A 15947-nucleotide genomic window follows, 5' to 3' on the forward strand; every position below is an offset into this window, starting at 1 on the left:
AACAAAGTAGACTACTCCAAAGACAATCAGAAGTTCTTGCTACTCCACGATGAGCTAGGAAAGAGCTACTCTCTTTTTAGCTTTGCTCTGTCTCCAGCACAGATTGCTATGTGATGCTCACTTCTTTGGTCAGTGGAATCGGATGGCTAGCGGTTGAAAACGTGGGTCAGTGGCCTGGCTGCAGGACTGGTAAGTCTTCATGTTGCTCTCTTAATATCACTGCTAAACTACTTTATAGTCTTAACTGAGATGCTTAAATGTTTTATTTTGGTACCTCTTTCTATAGAACGCTCATCGTATTTGCTTACATTTAACAACACATGCACTTGTGACAAGCCTGTGACAAGAGAGTGAAGCCTTAAACTTCCTTGGCAACACCAGCAATTCCCTAGTCCTTGGGCACAGGGAGTAGAAACATTGGGATCACAGTTGCCTTCTCAGAGTCACTTCAGAGCCAGTGTTGCTCAGCAGCAACAGCAGATTTTTTAATTTCATTTACTATTTTTGCGTGTGTTTGGTATCAGACTGTGAAAAAAAATGATACTGGGGTAGGTCCTCATTCCACAGCTATTACCAGCTGTCAGATACTCCAGAGACTGGGGTCACTTCTTGGATTTTCCAAATGAGAGACTGTTTAATGAAACTTGCTCTTTGGAGCGAACAAAGTGTGCAATGCATCCAGACCAATTAGTATACCTCAGGTAGAATGATATTAATATGTATCATTTCTCTAACGAATTTCGTAAATTTGAAAGAGAGGTTTGAGGCATGTAGTGCTTCCAAAATCCTCAGTTTTGCTGTCTCTTCCATCTGCATTCAGACTACACTGAGTAAATGTGCAGAGAGCTACATTCTGCCTTTATTTCCAAACGGTTTCGCTCACGTCTTTGGCTGAAATAGTGCTCTTTGGCAGGATGATCAGATGGCAGTATAATCCATGAATGTCGCTTATTACCTTTTACAAGACTCAAATCACTGGAACTCATCCAAAATTGTTCCACTTTTACATACTGATTGGTTGGCCCGCAAGCTCTAATGAGCTGTGCTTACACCACACACAAACTGTCACATCCCTTGGTTTTGCATTTTTTCCCCCATCCAATAAAATTTACAAAGCTGACATTTAAAAAATCTGTGTGGCTCAATCCCTGCAAGACCCTGGTAACAACTGCTTAAAAAGATTCAGTATACCCTACTGTATAAAGGTTAGCAGAAACTCGGCAGAGATGCCCACCAAATGTCTATTTGTGCAGCACACACAGAAATGCTGAAAACCAGCAGGGAGCAGAGGCATTAAATGGGCGGATGAACAGAGTTGAGGCAACACTGCGCAGCAACGCATACCAGGCTGCTCCGGAGGACAATACTGAGTGCAACTGGACATGCAGCAACCTTGTCAGACAGAAAAAGCTTCACTTGTGAATGGATATAGCTGGTTTTTTCTCACAACTCACTAAATTCCCCTCCTTGCTCCAGCAGACGGCTTATGTTGCCTGGTGGCATGGTCCTTCTGCTCCATGGTCGCCCAGAGAGGCGGGTCCAGGGGTGCTGTGGCATCAGACAAACCGCTACCATGTTCCCTCCTTGCAGCAGAGACCCGGGGAGATGAAAGGCAGCCCAGCTGGGCTCTCTCTGAAACCTCAGCAACAGAACAGCTCTGCAAAGAACACCTAAAAGCAGCCTTCCCTTCCCCTTCCGCTCCCTTATCTGGCAGCCATCCATCTAAATTTTTTTCTAGCCACGGCTAGGGGTGCTGTGTAGCGTCCACACCACCGCGTTTGGCCACCAAACCCCATTCCCAGCACAGGCCAGGCATCGGACTCCACCTCAGGAACAAAGTAGAGGGCACTGAGAGCTTTCAGCAAGAGTCTGGCGTGTTTAAAACAAGCTTTCCACGAGGTCTAAGCGTCTACAGAGGTATCTGCTTGGTTTTACAAGTGATATTTTGGTGCGTAGCTCTGATTTCCTGTTGGTGCTCTGTCTTAACTATCCCCCGTTTAGAGGCAAAGCACAAACCACCTTTCCCAGGCACAAGAAGCAGCTGATACCCTTCAGCCGAAGCAGGTTTGGAGGGCTGTCCGCCCGGCGTGCTCGCGCTCGCGCGCAGGCACCGCAGCAGCTCTGCCGCGGGGGGCCGGCTCTCAGAATTGAGCCCCGCTAGCAGCCTACCAGCATTTTCATACCGTTTTCACTAGGTATCCACTGCCAAAGCTCATATGAAGGAAAACACTTCCCTTCTAGGCGGCACACTTAAAGCAGACATGGCTCTACAACCGCGATGTTTCAGGAATAATGAGGGAACAATTTTGCACGAAAAGTTTTTCAGCATATCCTCTCTTCCCACTGTAAATTATTCTGAAGCGGACATGGCAGCAAATCGCCGCAATTCTATGAATATTGCATGCAAACACATTTCAACTTTTTTTTTTTTTTTGAATGATTGTGTCTGTGTCTTTGAGCACTCGTCGTTTGTGTTATGTGACCGGCTACTTGGTTCAAATTGCTGCAATGTCTCTTTTTTTGACGGGACCATCAGACATTTTATGATAAGGAAGAAAAGCAGGTTATACTAACGTGAGTATGGAAACAGGTGTTTGTCAAAGCTTAGTCTCCGGACAAGACTTCTATTCACAGACTGGGGAAATTAATAGAGAACTCTAAACACCGTTGAAATAAATAGTGACTTTTTATTCAAACACACGTTGATGGAAAAGGTTTTGACTATTATTGTTCTTTCGCGACAGCGGTCGCGCTACGGGGACCCAGGCGTAGCGCTCTGAAGTCTCTCTGAGGCTGGGTTACAGCTCACAGACCTCACGAGAAACTTAGTAGATGGGAACCTTTTGCAATGCATTTCATTAATGTAACAGCTCGTGGGCAAACCGAGAAAAAATTGATTTCAAATGCCTGATGCTTGCCATTGTATTGGTCCACAGGGGTTCGACACTTAAAAGATTCGCACAGATTCACAGGAGAGAGAACTCAAGGGGGGCAACGAGCGTTTCTGCCCATCCGTAGCTCGAGCAGCCCCGGTGGCTGTGGGAGCCCTCAGTGATGCTGAGCTGAGGAAAAAAAGAGGAAAAAAAAAGCAGCCGGCCAAGGCTTAGCAGTGCCCTGGGCCCGTGTCTGTGGCTTCGGCGAGGCGAAGTGGGGCCACGGGCGCGGGGTGACAAAGGGAACACGGACCTAGCGAGCCCTTAAACAACGCCGTGCCACGAAAACAGCTCAATAACCCCCAGCCCTGCCTCTATAAACGGAATAACTCATGGCCGGGGGGGGGGGGTTAGGGACCCCTAAACTACAGCCCCCACAATGCCCTTCGGCACTGCGCATGCGCGGCTTCCGCCGAGTGCCGCGGCTTGAGAAAGCCACCGCCCCCCCCTCCCTCCCGCGGGACGTGCGGCCGCCCCGCCCTCTCGGCGGATAACGGCCGCGCGCGCGCACGAGACGGAGGGGGTGGCGGCGGCGGCGCTGTCTCTGTCTCCGCCTCCGCCCGCGGCGAGCGGGCGGGCGGGGAGGCCGTGAGGAGGCGCTAGGGGCGGTGCGGCCCGGGGGCGGCCGTTGCGGTTGCGGTTGGCAGCGCGGGGGCGCCGCGGGCGGCAGGTGAGGTGGCGCGGTGCGGCCGGCGGGGGGCGCCGTGGGGCGGCGGCGGCAGGGGGAGGGGCGGGGGCGCCCCTCAACCGCCGCCGCGGGGCGAGGGGAGGGAGAGGGGGCAAAGCGGGGAGGCTTCCCGGGGGGTGGCGGCGGCGGCGGCGGCTGCTTCGCTTTTGAGGAGGGATGTGACTGAACTGAAGAGCGTGTGTGGGGCGGGGAGGCCGGGAGTGTTGGGGGGCTGTTTCGTGGTCAGCGGCGGCTCGGTGCTTAAGGGAGAAAGGTGATTTTATGCGTGTTATTTTATTTTCGGTGTTGTAAATAGCGCCTCTTTTCTTAGTATTGGTTGAGCCGCGAAACTTAAACGTTATTTGTGGCACTGCGGCCTCCCCCGGGCAGTGCTGAGCGACGTGGTGGGAAAGAAGGTGCTGCCCTGGCCCGAGCCTGAGGCGGCGGGCGGGTGGGAGCGGTCCCCGGAGGCGCCGGCGAGGGGCCAGCACCTGCTGCCGCCCTCTGCCTTGCTCTCCTGAAAATCTCCCGTTCCCGACGCCGACCTCTCCAGCCCTGCCCTCTGCCAGGCCCCAGTTCCGTAGCCGGTCCGTGGCAGCGGGTCGAAGACCCCATGCTAGGGAGAGTGAGGAGAGGCAGGGGATTTATTTATTTATTCTTTAAAAAAGGCTCGAAGTTCTTGGATCGTAGAAACCTTTCTTCTTCCATCCCGGGGAGCAAGCGTGATCCAGGCCAGTAACAGAGCAAAAACATGGTTATGAGGGTTGTTTGGTCATGTACATGTAGCGAGAGGTGATGTTCTCGAGACAGGCTTTAGTAGGTAGCTGCCTGCATGACAGACGTGCAGTTCAATTAAATCTCTAATAACCTCATTAGAGGTCAAAGACACTGCAGATTTAAAGCGTATTGAGACAAGTAAAGATGTAATTAGGCTCTCTTGACAATTATCCTTGATGCCTGAGTACCTTGGGAATCCCCCTAGACACCTGTCTTTGGCTTTGAATGCTTACCAGTCCTTACAAATCTGGCCCCAGTGGATAGGGATGCTGAATTATTGCTTCCTTTGCCTTTTAATTATTGTGTGCTTACTAAGCACGGTGGAAAAGTTTGAGTTGCATATGTTTGTTCTGCATGTTACACGTGTATATTGTGCTTATATTAGAGTTCAGGCTTACCAATCTACTGTTTTTCGTGAGTCCTGTGTTCCCTAGCTGCTTTCTCTCCCCTTTTGATTACCCTAGTGCTTAAATGTGTTATTAAGGTAATGGCTGCTAGGTTTTTTTTTTTTTTTGTTAGTGAAGAGAGGCATTCTTCTCTGGTGATGATAATAATGACTGTATCTGAACAACTGGTAAATGCAAGGGAACATATTGGTGTTTTAACACCAGTACCATAGTTGGATAATTATTGACAAATGCTGACTTTTTAAGTGACTGCTGATTCAGAAGAATCCAAAGTGACTTTGGTAATAAAACAGTAATGATTCCTTTAACAGTGATCTGAAAACTTGAAAGAGTTTAACTGATAGATTGGCTTGTTAGCTCAAGCCTTGACTTAGCTGAAAACTAGCTCTTATCCCCTGTGACTGAGACGTCCTTTCTCTTTGGCTCCCTCAGACGGGTTTGAGGGAAAAGGGCTTCATTCTGATGTATTTTGAACACATCAGCTGTAAAAACTGGTGCTTTATTTTGCAATGTCATCATAAATTTGGTAGATACTAAGTGTGGGGACTGGATCTAGGAAACCTGCTTTGCAGTCTGCTTTTCTACAAAAGCATGTTTTTGAACAGTTTATGCTTCCAAGGTGGCAGTTTTACTTGGAGTCTCACTTTTGTGTTTTAACGATCTATCATCAAAGCTAGAGTTCAACGTCTAACACTTGTAAATCATGCTGTGAACATACAATCTAGCTACCTGGTTGATGTTTAGGGATTAATTACCAATAGCCCATTCTCTATTAAGCAATGTATAAAATGAATTGAGTATATGGAATTCTCATTTCATTTAAATTTCCAAGATCCTGAGTCATGTTGCACTATGAACTTACTGAGGTTCATTTGAATAATCTGTTCTCACCCCCCCTCCCTTAAAAATTGTTACTTTAAAGCCTTCTGTAAGTGCTATTGGTATTTAAACAGTTCCCTGTGACAGCAACCCACATTCAGTTATTGTTTTCCAGAGTTCTTAACACATTTTTATCTGGTTGGTGCTCTAGCACAACAAGGTCTTTAGAAGATGTTTTAAAACATATGGACTTAGACATCCTCAACTAGTGAAACTATCATTGTATTCAAATAAACAGAGCCATGGATGATTTCTCTCAGTGAAAGACCTGCTTTCTGTTTAAAATGGCTTTCTGGCAGGAGTCTGTCTAGGTAGTGAAGGAGCTGATTTTTCTGGGAAGTAGTGGGAGGCAGGAAGAATCAAAAAAAAAAAAAAAAAGGTGGTTTTGCAAATGACAGCAAAAAACCCACAGCGCTAGGACCAGATTGAAGTTTCTCATCTGTGTAGACAAAATGTTGCCTTTTCACATGTATGGGACACTTGCATTTTGCTCGTCATCCTGGATAGCTGCAGAATTCAGTTTTGGGAGCTGGGAAGCAGAATGGGTTTGTGGGCCCATAAAGCTTAGGGGGTAGCCATGGGAAGGGTCAGTAGAGTTTTGAGGAAAATGGGTAACACTTCTACCCCTGTGCTAGCCACCTTCCTGGGGAAGCCAGCGCTCGTGACTGAGGGTCTTGGCATAGTTGGTGAGTAACGCTTATGAGGGCTAGCGACAGTCAGTGGCTCTGCTCTGCTGGATGAACGCACAGCATGGGACCCTCTTCTTTCTCTCTTTTAGGTCCTCAACCTGCTCTGTCGCCTTCTGTGGTAGAGTATGCTCCCTCCTCCACCATCGGCATGCCACCTGCTCCCACGCTGTTCCACCTCTTTCTCCCTGCAACTGTCCATCCTGTCCTAGCAGCAAAGAAGTGGATGTGAGGTGCTGGAAGAAAATAGATTTCCTTTTTCTCCTTCCAAGCATGCGCGAAGGGAAGCATGCAGACTGGGCCTGGTTATGCAGGCAGTGGAAAGGTGGCCACTCGCATTTGATCACACTAGGGAGCCCTTGGCTCTTCCCAGCCTTGGAGTTAGCTGTGAGTAGAGCACTGAACTCAGCATGGTGGAATGTAAGCTGGAAATTTTCAAAGCTAATTTCTGGACACAGTCTGTGTCTGACAAGCTTCAATTTCATTAGCCATCTCCCAGCAGTACTGAGCAGCAAAGCTCACCCTTTGCAGAGATCAGATTCTCATCTATGATGTTATTAAGTGTTTTTAAAAGTAGTTTCACTAGTCGTCTTTAAAAGAACTGATCTGTTCTGATAGCAATACCAGCTGGTGCTTCTCCAGATAAGGGACTTGTCACTTTTCCTTGTGTCATGTGTGCAGCTTCTGCCCTATATAGAATATAACTCGAAAAAGAGATTACAAAATAACCACCAGTCTTGTGTAAAGATTTATGAGTTTGCTTTAGGCACAAGTCATCCTTATTTAATTGATTTGGAAGGTATGTGAATAGATGTATGGCTAGGTATATGAAGAATATAGGATCAAATTAAATGCAAAGTCAAAGGTAATACTTCATATACCTGTGTCCTGAATAAGTCTTGATTCTAAATTTTCTTATATGACAAAATGAAAATGGGCTAAAGGTCTTTTCTTCTGGTCCTAACTTACTAGATTTTAAAAGTATCTCAAATACTCTGTGTGTGTGTGTGTGTGAAATAGAGAGGGAATAAGTGTGTATGCATGTGTAAGTATATGTAAATATGTATATATGTAAATAAATATATATATAATATTTTCATAGGGTGGTGGGAAGCTACCAGATGAAATGGTATAAAAGCCATTTAAATATTTTCTGAAGATCTGAAAAGTAATTGTGTGCTTGGGCATGCAAGGAGTATCATGGGGAAACTGCAAATGCCTGGTATACCTAGTTGCTCATTTTATAATGGTGTGTGCAAGAGCAATGTTCTAATGTACTCATTCCTTTAATATTTTGTGAGAAGATGGCATCCTTGAAAAGGTCTATTAATTCTGTGGGAATTTGATAACGGCTGATTGCTGGAGGATCAGAAGAGAGTAGCAGTCAAAGTAAGGCTCCTGACTTCTGGTCTCACAAGGGAAGACCTCCACAGGCTCATTTGTAAGCTACCATATTTGCAGAAAACCTTGTTCAAGGATATTCACCAGTGTCCTCAGCATAAATTGCGAGCTCATTGATTGCTCTTGATTAATTGACCTGTGCTCCTTGAACCAGTCATATACCTTTTTACAGGAGAAAAGCCCTGGGGATGTCATGGCCTTTTGTAGGACCCAGTACACTGAATTTTCATATGACAGCCCTTCACTCTTTCCTTTTATCTCACTTGCTTCTTGCTTCCTTTCCTTTCTTTTTTCCTTCTTCTATTTCTGTCTTTTTCACACTGCCTCTGACTTAGGTCTGTTCATGTACTTGAAGTACCTGCGGAAGTGTGTGCAGCATGGGGCATGAGTACCTATTTGCCTTGTAACATAGAAGATCACATTTGAGAATTGCAACTTTTCCTTTGAACGGGAGGAAAAAGAGGTTCTTAGTTACTATGGTGATGAGCATTATAGGAATGCCTATAAATAAATAAAAATAAGCAGCTGATTGTTGGACTTTGATTTGCAGTACTTTCATTGTTTTGCCAATGAGATATAATTAAATATCAAAAAAGTAGAAGGAGGTGAAATTTTTACCAGTGACATTAAACATATAATATTATTGTGCCTTCAGTTTTCCAGTATTCTTACTGAAAACAGTTAAATGTCAAGCTATTTTTTTCTTGACTGTAGAAACTTGATGTTTTGAAAAATCTTAGTCTAGTCTCTAGAGAAAACATTTTAGCTGACAAAAGGCACCCCATTAAAAAGCTGGTGTCCATTTTAGGTTTGAATCAGAACACACATTTTACGCTAAATACCTGTGCTTTGTTATCTCTAAGAACTGTTTATGTGCTGTCACAACATTTAAATTCCGGTCAAAAGTGCCCGTAAATTTAATTGTGTTCCTCTGCAGCATTTGGAATCCCACCAGTACAACACAAAGAATTTCCAACTGTCACCGACTTAATTTTTTTCTTCTATGCTAGAAATGACAGAGTGAAAAAGCTATGATATGCTTTATTGAAGGGGGGGGGGGTAGACTTTTTTGTAAACGTTTGGCTCTTAGGACCATGAGGTAAAAGTAGCTGCTTCTGTTACTAAGAAACATGATAATTGTAAAATGGATTGGGCCGAGACAAGCTGCTATTACATAATCAGCAAGTACCCATCAGCCATTGTTAAAAAGCTCCTTCCATTACTGATCTCTGAGTCCAGTCTACTTTTTTTAAATCACGGCTGCAACCCAATTCTCCACCAGTGCAATAGAGTATTCCACTCCACATATGTTTCTAGCTGCTAAGATGCACTTTATTTAACAGCAAAGGAGAGTTTATAGTGAAAGGAACTTTCCTTAGGAAAGGGAAAATAGTTGATTCTAATATAAATATTCCTTTGTTAAAGCCTCAGTCCAGTGTCTTGGTAGAAACTGGTTTTGCAGTTGAGGGCCAAAGAAGAGATTTGGTCCTAAATTTTGGAGTGCAGTTTGTGCACTAATAGGAAGTAGATTGACTTGCCACCACAGCAGCAATCTTGTCTTCACAGAGGCTGTCAGATTTCCTAGGATTGTGCTTTTAACCTCTTGTCCTGCTAAATGATTGGTAGAATAGTGCTACCTGATTCATCAGCTTCGTTCAGTCTATGCGTTCAGATTCACATCTACTTGCTTTACTGATTTAAATTATATTTGACTAAATGCCTTTTACTTCATAACCTGTGTAACCGAAAGCAACAACATGAGTACGCTATTTTTTTCGCAATTACGCACACAATTGCATTCCATAGATCAAAACATACCTCTGTGTACAACTACTTAAGATAGAGGGCGGAGCAGGAGCAAGGAAGGGTATTGATGCCACACTCTGCTCAGGCAGTGACAGCCTAGCTTTGATTTGTGTTTCACAGGTCTGTCACTTCTGTCGCAGCTGAGCTGCTGCTGTGACCAGCTTGGTGATGCTCATCTGAAGAGCAGTGACAGCTTCGCTATCTTCCCGGCAGAGAATTTTCCTCTGAGCTGCCTCTGAACCTGGTGTGTTGTGCTGTGGGACTGTGCTGAGCTCCCAGAGGGTGGCACAGAGCCCTGTTGGTAGTTGTCCCTGACCTCCTTGCCTGCCTCTGCACTGTGTTTTGCGTTGGCTTGAGGCCACAATCAACAACTGATTGTGTTCTATACCTGCTCAAAAGCCCTCAGATTTGGGGCAGTCTGAGCTTCAGGTGTGTATCAAGGACACTTTTACCTGCATTGAGGTTAGGCCTTGACAGTCTCTGTTTGGCCTACAAGTTGCGGCTGCTTTTATCGTTCGTGTGGCTGATAGCAAATAAGGTCTCCTCCCAAAAAGACTGTGTTATAGCCCAGTGCAAAGGCTGATGAGGTTTGCAGGGAGCCTAAAACAAAATTGAATGCCCCTTATGAGAGCCACAGGGAGATCAGAAGGGTGGGAAATGGGGAGTTTTGAAAGTGCTCCAAGTTCATGGCTGCTCCCTGGACAAAGAGCTCGAGTTCAGTGTAGCTAGAGTCCATGTGGATGCTGGAGCGGAACTAGGCTCCACAGTAATTAAAAAACTTTTCTCAGCTGGAAAGCATCATTATTACTAGTACATACTGCCTTTTAATGGAGTAATGTTTTTTTTTTTTTTTTTCAGATGTCTTTCCTTAGAGTAGGAGAGTAAAATACACATACTGATATTAATGACCAGAATGTTCTGGTGAGGGCAAGGTGGAGCTATTGTGTGTCTCCCAACACAGATAGGACAAAGGGGGAAATGGTGAATATACCAATCTCTTTCTCTTCAAAAAAAATTTTTTTTCTGTTTCCTTTAATGGATAGATATGATCCAAGGCCATCTGGTGGAATTTGTGGATGTCACATCTAGGTTTTCTGATGTATTGCCTGTCAAGTTATATTGTACGTTCAGATGAGTTTCTCATATGATGTGCTGACAACTACTGACAGTTCTGAGAGGGAAAGGTGGGAGCTTGAGGGAAAGAAGAGAGGGGAAGAGTTAGCCTTGAAAACGTAACTTTGATTGCTCTTGATTTGTGGGATTTCATTTGTGGTGTCTAGGGTTGACTTTTCTGTAAAGAAAGTGGAATGAGTAAACCTTAAACTAAAGAAGATAGTGCATCTAAGGTACTGGAATTAAACTTTAGAGGTTTGTAGTCCATTCCTAGCTTTTCCATTGATTTTTTTTTTCTTTTCTCTTTGCCATTGGGTTGCTCACTTTTAATCTTTCACTGATTGTGGTGGTTCTTCTGTAGACACTCTCACACTTATTTAAAGTGCAGCCTTTCCTTCCTCCTTTACTCCCCAGTCCTTCCCCTCTCACTCCTCAAAAAGGAGATCTCAAAATGCTTCATGAGTTATTAGGAGGCCTTCAGGTACTTCTGTAGTTTCTGAAGATTAGTCTTAACCTGAGCAAACAGGTCATATGTACCAAAGCAATAAGCAGCTCTGAAATAAGTACACCTTTTTTTTTTCTTGCTGGTTTAATACTCAAATAATTAAAGCATTAATTTTGTGTTTGATGCAGAGGTATACAAGGCAGTTGTGTTTCATAACACATTGTCAAAGATAGTTCTGTGCTTTGTAAAGCAGAATCCAGACAAGGTACAAACAGTTCATTTTTTTATTCTTCATTTTTTATGCCGTAATTGGAAACCTTGAGTGGTAGTTAGGTCAGTGATAACAAGATAAACTTCACAAATTGTTATCATTCTTCATTTTTTTAATTGCCCAGATCAATAAAAAGTGATTTGTGTTTAAATTTTTAAGCTTCTTAGTTTATACAGTATTGGGGAGAAAGCATAATACAGCTATTGGTATATGGGGTGGAAGGAAGCATGTTTTTAAATAGAGATGGGATTGCCCTGCAAGGGAACATTCGGGTGCAAGTCCTCGACAAAAACTCTTTCTCTCCTCCTTTTCAAACACTTAGTGGTTTTATTGGACCTTCTGCTAGTTAGAGCTTGTGTAAATGTTGATGTAGTTGGAAGTCACACTTGAAGACGAAATCTTTCTTCTATTGATGTTGGAAGCTAAAAGCAACAGTCCCCAGATTCAGGGGACTCTTGTTACAGTTTGCTATGGAGAACACTGGAAAGCATTTACTTGTCTCTACTTGTTCGTTTAGGCAGTGCTGGAGCAGGAATAGCATCTCCTTGGTGTTACTTCCTTGCCTATGGGCTGTGGGTGCCTATCTGTGGCTGTGAAGAGAAGTAGAGTTAAGCTGACCATAGAACCTGAAGATGGGAAAGGACAACCACTGTTTCTTCTCCGATCTCTTACATACTTCATGAATTTCAGATAAAGTGACTTGGAAGTGTTCCGGCTGCTGTGCTGTTGTACGGGAGGGACTAGGGTACAGGAGAGTCAGTATGAGGATACGCATCTGTGGGTCGTGGCAGGTTGTGTTGGATGAAGCCCTGTCCTTGTACTAATCAGGCATCACCTCAGCTGCTGTCAGGAGGAGTGGACTTTGGAGGAAACCCCAGCAATGGAGCGTGGCCAAGTTCTGTGTCTCTAACATGTTTGATAGCACTGCAGGGCAGTGGAACTAGTCTAGTTCATAAACACATTAAATTAACTCCAGGCAAGCTCACTGGGGTAAGGATAATGAAGCAGGTCAGGAAGGGGGCTTGTGTGCTCAAACATCTGCAGTGGGCTTAACACTGCAGGCAGCATTCCTGCAGGCACATGGCTGGGAGACAGCCAGCTCATAGAGCACACCATGCTGTTCATTAAATGTATCACAGTCCACAGATGCAGCCAAAATCACAAGTACAGGCATAAAAGAGAAAGTCAGTCAGGAAGCAGAGCAATCCTATTGGGAGAAGCTTGTAGGAGGAACTATATGCAGTCTAGTACAACTCTAGCTGTGTAGGGCATGTACTGGCATCCTTTTTGAGAGTGCCAGCATCCATTGCAGCAAAGATTTTTACTTCTAATAGTCTTGACACATCTGTTCTGTTATTCCAGGTTCAGACAGCTGGTGGATGGACCTGCAGCGCGACTGACATTGTACGGTGCTTCATCTTTATTTCTTGCGATGAGGAGGTGGGAGGGTGGAGATTACTTGAAGTGCCTGGCTGGAGACAGAATGTAATCTATCAGTGTTCATTTGGCTGGAGGGATACGCAGCCTATATATAATTTAGAAACAGATTAAAAAGTAGGGAGTTGTTGTCATTTAAAGTCAGTGAGTGCTCAAGTCGTTTGGATTTAAATCTTAGCTCGCTGATACATAAAAGTACTGCTATGCATTTTGTATTTATAGTGTGTGTACAGTATAAGCAATGTATCTAGAATACACCGAGGAAGTATATATAAATAGTATTTATGTTCAAAGGACAGGCATAAAGCTAAGCCCTTCCTAAACACAGAGCAATGTGTGCTTCCCGTATTTAGGCTGAAATGCATTAAATTGCACATGATTTTATTCTCATCTCTTCTTCTGAGATCACAATTAATATGGATGTTCTTTTTGTATGTGACCTGCAACTGTTTGTTTGTCTGTTTGTTTCTGTTACGGAAAGTAAAGTATCTTTTTCTCACCCTTTTTTTTTTTTTCCTGTCACCCTTTGAGTCTTTTTCAATTTTTCTACCTCAAGCCTGGTGCTGTAGCTAAACTATCGAAGGGGGAAAGGGGATACCATTGTCTTCCACCTTGCTCCTGAGAAATCTGTGTTCTGTTTTCTGCAGTGTAGTGAGAGCAAGAGAAATGAGCAGGGTGTTGCTATCCTTTTTCACAGCTAGGGTGATAAATTGCACGTCCTAGAAAGTTTACAGATGCGTAAGAATGCAAATCCATGGCCCACAAGGATGTATGGTTACAAGTGTTGATCTAGACAGTAGATAAGCATGTTCTTAATTCTAAGCACAAGGGTTCCTTCCATTGTGTATGTCTACCTGGCACTGTACTGTGTGGGGTAGGCAAAGTTCTTGCTATGAAAGGGGGATTAATTTGCTTTAGTGGGTTGAAATAGGAGAGGGAAATGAGCATTTTCCAGTGACCTGGAATAGAGCTCCAGGAGGAGTGCAAGTGTTGCTTTTGGATATTCCTGACCTCGACTCCCCAGCATGTGCTCATGTAGGTTAACCCTAATGGTTCAGTGTTTGTTACCTTGCATCTATCTGCTTCCCTTCCTCGGTGCTCACGCTATGTCCACACCTGCCAACCATGAAGAGAACGCCTTGCTTGTGGTTGGCGGGAATGGTGTGGAGTGGTACCTTCAGCCTAGGGCGATGAAGCATTAGAGGAGCCTGGGGATGTTACAGGGGAGTGCTGTAATTTTTCCTCCCTTCTGAGCTGGAAAAACTGTAAAGGTTTTCAGCAATTTACATTCAGCCTCTTTACCTCCCTCCCAGTATAAAAGCCTTTGGACCAAAGATCCCTATTTCCATATACTGGCTTGATCTCTCTGTTTGAGAAATGAACCTTTCCAATAAGCTTCCCAAAATAGGAGTGTTTTGTTTTTCTTCCTGGCTACTGGTGGTACTCTACTTTGATCAGAGTGGGTCTAGATCTTTTCTTCATCTGATTCTTGTTCTGGTTGTCCTTTAGGTGAGGCACTCTTTTTGGATCATCTTTGTTTTCTCTTCTCCACTTTAGTTCACTTTCCTGCCACGTTTCATGCTCTTTTGAGTTACGTGGCATGTTTGCTTTTTGAGGAAACAGCATATTCTTAGCTCTCGATGCTGTCCATGTGCTTCTGTTGGTATGAAGCTGTTCCTGCTTGACCTGAGCTTGCGTTCAGACTGAGAGAGGAAACATCATTTGTGTGTACAGATGGAAACTTTTTATTAATTTTTTTTTGTGCTGAGTTAGATGTCATTCCTCTTGCGTCCTTGAGACTCTAAAGGAGAAATGGTGGGCCAAGTTCTCCTGATGCGCTGATTTTATAGCATCGTTCATTTTCACTGGGTTATACCTCTGACTTGTCCCACAACATTGGAGCTGGCACTGCAATTCCTGTATCAGCCTCCTAGATCTTAAGTGATTTTGCTTACTACTTCATATAGCACAATGAGGTCTCAGAGTTATAACTGGGATTCTTTAGTGCTTAAACACAGATCAAAAAGATAATCTCCTGCTCTCATTTGGAGCAGTCTCTGAAAGATGCACATTCTTCTGCTGCACATCCTTCACCTAAGCGTATCTTCTTTTTGCTCTCTCTTCCTTTCATGTCTGTTTCTTTTCTTCCTTCTCTTTATTTCAGAATTGTATCTTCTATACCCTCTTTTTTTGATTTTGTTTGTGTTTGAGAGAGGAACACATCTGAGTCTAAGTAGAGTTGGTACTTGGACTTCACTTGGAAATTTTCCTCAGAAATGCTTTGTAAGTGAAGGTAATTTGCCCCTTTGGCTCTTAAAGCTTTTTGCACCGAAAGCTGAAAAGTTACACCAACTTTTTCCATCATGACTGCAGCTTTGATTGCCGTTTCACTGTCTCGCGCACCAATACTTGCTTTCTCATACTTCTAGGAGGCATTCCCCTTTTCCATCATAAAATATTCTGACTTTTCCTTTCAAAGCACACGTGCGAGTGTCCTTCTTCTCTGGCTTTTGACTCCGTCATGTGAAATTGAAACTGAGATCTAGAAAACCATTGAGAACTGGACTTCTCTGCACAGCTGAATCCTGGAGCCTCTTTTTCAGCTGCTAGATGTTCTGAAGACCACAGGTTTGTAAAAAGAGGCTGAAAGGCATTTTGATGTTAAACAAGGCATATATGGAGATGGGGATTAAAAATGAGAAGAATAAAAACTTGGAAAAAAAAATCTTTTTGTATTTGTGAGAAAATGTTTTTTGACCTCTCCAGCCTAATTGCTTAAATTCAACTGAGAAAACATATTTCACAATAAAAATGTCTTTATCTTTTGGTTATGAAGGTTTCTCTGTGTGTGTGTGTGTGTGTTTTGTTTGTTGTGTTTTGTTTTTGTTTTTGGAATTTCCTTTCCCCTGTGTTACTGGAGTGATGTAGAAGTGAAGGTCTCATGTTACTGGTTTACCTTTACAATTCACTTACGCTATTATTTCTACTTTTAAGAGATGTTGGCCTGATGTGATCTCTGCTCAGAGACATCTGCTTCTTTATTACCCAAGGAGCAAAGAGCAGCTGAATTCTGGGGTTTGGATCCTTGACTGGAAATTTCTGTTGGGTTGGGGGGCTGTTTTGCT

The 15947-nt window shown here is 43.9% G+C and overlaps 1 protein-coding gene across 17 annotated transcripts in view; it reads left to right on the top strand.

Moving 5' to 3' along the window:
• Nucleotides 1–3508: 3508 nt before the first annotated feature.
• The window catches only part of POMGNT2 (protein O-linked mannose N-acetylglucosaminyltransferase 2 (beta 1,4-)), a 34952-nt gene continuing 22513 nt past the window's right edge, over nucleotides 3509–15947 (top strand). For 2 of the 17 annotated variants that reach the window (XM_068935548.1, XM_068935552.1), the window contains exons 1-4: nucleotides 3515–3603; nucleotides 6442–6736; nucleotides 12748–12789; nucleotides 15302–15450. The gene's annotated coding sequence lies outside the window, so the exon portion shown is untranslated. Of the gene's footprint in view, nucleotides 3604–6074; nucleotides 6350–6441; nucleotides 6770–8085; nucleotides 8280–12747; nucleotides 12790–15086; nucleotides 15451–15947 lie in introns of those variants that run through there. The other 15 variants (XM_068935549.1, XM_068935550.1, XM_068935556.1 and 12 more) reach the window with 13 other exon arrangements.

This window comes from Struthio camelus, chromosome 2, assembly GCF_040807025.1.
Source record: "Struthio camelus isolate bStrCam1 chromosome 2, bStrCam1.hap1, whole genome shotgun sequence".
In the NCBI taxonomy this organism is placed as follows: Eukaryota; Metazoa; Chordata; class Aves; order Struthioniformes; family Struthionidae; genus Struthio; species Struthio camelus.